Below are 2,672 nucleotides of genomic sequence, written 5' to 3'. Positions count from 1 at the left end.
CATGCCTTTTTTATAAAGAAATATGTATGGGCTATCGACAATTGTTCAGATGTAATTTGGAGTTTTTGCCGGTGGCTTTGCGGAGAAGGGTGATGTAAGGGAGGATTATTTACGCCTGCCTAGATCTAATTGTCGGATATTTGAGAACTCTTTTCTTATCCGCGGGATACGCATTTGGAATGCGCTACCCCCAGAAGTAACTAAAGCTGAAAATTATGAACTGTTCCGTAGTGCGTGCTATAATTGTTATTTGCAAAAGTATTAATTTGTGATATTGAGCTTTGATTGTCATTATTGTATGCTGCTGTGCCTTGAGTGATATTGAATGATATTAGTTTTGCTTAACTGTGCTATTACCAGGTTTTCTGGCAACTTGTCTCATATCTACCACGATTATAATTTATAATTTATAATTCACGTTATTATTTCATTATAATATGTTATTATTTTATTATTTTCAATTTATGTAATTACATGCTCTGTATTTTACACTAATTATAATGTATAATTATGATGGTCCTGAGGGAGCTAAGGCTCTAGGGTCAATAAAGTTTATTATCTATCTATCTATCTATATATATATATATATATATATATATATATATATATATATATATATATATATATATATATATATATATATATATATATATATATATAATGTATATTACTCATATGTATATGTGTATATCAGCTATATGTATATGCGTATATCAGCTGTCGCAAACCGTTCTTATTTAAAAACGTTTTTAGTACAGATATATGCATAAATTAATACGTAAATACTTATAAATACATGAAAAATACACTTATTTGATATATATATTAAAATTTATTCCTGGAAAATTATTTTTCATTATATTTTTAATTATTTTGTGTAAAATAGTTTTGGGGTATAGTGGGGTGTATATATATTTACACGTGTTGACTCAAATATAAATTTCTCAATTCCTGTTTATACATTCGTGTTAATAATTTCATCATTATATTTTCTTAATCCTGGTAAGTAAATGATAATTATTGTAGGTTGCTTTATCGAGAGTTACTACGATTGAAAAATTATATATCGTTACAAAAGCCTAATACGGCTACTTTTTATCATGGGCGAACAGAGCCAGCTGCACTTCGTCCGTTAAAACTTGAGCTTCAAAGACTGTCATTAAACCCATTAGTGACATTAGAATCACAATTACTTGAATTTATCATTAAAAAGCCTGGTTTGTCAATTTATAGTTTGAATATTCAAAGTTTACAAGCCCATAACAATGACATTATCGACAAAGTAGCTGCTAATTCAAATATTCTACTTTTGTCTGAAACGTGGACTCATAATAATGAAGACATTTCCATTCCTAATTTTAATTGTGTAGTTAAATATAAACGCCCTAATATAATATCTGGAGGTGGAGCTATTTATCAAAATGATAACGATACAACACACATTGTAACACCATCAATGGACATTTCAGTACATAATATACAGACACTTGGAGTACAACTCAGTGCTGTAGGAGAAATCTGTGCCGCTGAATGTACAACGGAAAATGGCCAGTCAATTTTACTAGTATCCGAATTTATATATCACCGAATAAGTACATATCCACAGGCGACATAATAAAAATTCTATTCATCGTGCACTACTACCTCATTTTCGGCTGCTGTTGCCGGGAAGAACTTAATCCAAGCACTTAGAAAAAAACCTATAATCACTTAGTGGAGATTTTAACGTAAGAATTCTTTTTTTCATCGGAGTCATCGGCCGTTTTGGTTGATTTTTAAAGCACCAAATTTGATTTGAAGCGATAAATAATAATCCAAATGAACCAACGACAAAACATGGGACAACAATAGATGCAGTTTTTTCGAGATACTTAAATAGAATACAGACAAAAATATTTATTTCACATTTTAGCTATCACAAGCCGCTGATAACATTTGTTGATAATTCAAGTAATAATAAAGAATAAATAAGATGATAATTCTAAAAAATAAAAAGGAAAAATAAAACTTACATTTGTTGTAAACATAATATTCTTAGAAATAAATTCATTAAAATTTTAATTAAAAAATGTGTAATTGTTTTAATTCTTAAAAACCGAATAATTAATCCAATAAATTTATTTTGTTTGAGAATAAATGAAATGCTATAATATATATTTATATATATTAATCTGTTTATTTATTTAAAGCGGCTTAAAAAAGTTTCACTTCTATTGTGACCTTATGTCTGTGAGGCTCACTCATTTTTTTTTTTTAATTTTTTTATTATGTGGCATCAAAAAATACATACAACTCTAAATTTGCACTTTTTTATCACCAACCCTTGCTTTTTAATAGTCATTTTCATAATTTTATCATTTTCTATCCCGCTCGATAACATCAATTATTATCACTTGGTAAGTTATCCCCTCCATGTGTCTACTGTAGTCACTTCTCTCACCCACTGTAAACATAGCACACGGAGTAGGGATGTTTTACCTCTACAGTTTTCGGCTATTATTAATTAGTGCTTTATGCTTCAAGCGTAGTAGTTTAAAACATTTTTTACTATCTTCAGTATAACTCTCTCATGTATCAGAAATATATTCTCGAGTAACTTTTATGGCTATTTATTTATTAATAACTAATATTGATACTGAATATAATTAATTTATTGGATAACTAATAATAAT

General features: G+C 28.4%; 1 long non-coding RNA gene across 1 annotated transcript; it reads left to right on the top strand.

Annotated features, from left to right (window-relative positions):
• Positions 1 to 746: 746 nt before the first annotated feature.
• Positions 747 to 1,379, top strand: LOC123274830. Its single transcript, XR_006511584.1, has 3 exons — positions 747 to 778; positions 887 to 1,002; positions 1,234 to 1,379. It is a non-coding gene; the product is annotated as an uncharacterized LOC123274830 (long non-coding RNA).
• Positions 1,380 to 2,672: the final 1,293 nt, after the last annotated feature.

Source organism: Cotesia glomerata, unplaced genomic scaffold, assembly GCF_020080835.1.
Source record: "Cotesia glomerata isolate CgM1 unplaced genomic scaffold, MPM_Cglom_v2.3 scaffold_805, whole genome shotgun sequence".
NCBI classification, from domain to species: Eukaryota; Metazoa; Arthropoda; class Insecta; order Hymenoptera; family Braconidae; genus Cotesia; species Cotesia glomerata.
The sequence above is the reverse complement of the archived record's forward strand: the minus strand, read 5'-3'. Positions and strand labels throughout refer to the sequence as shown.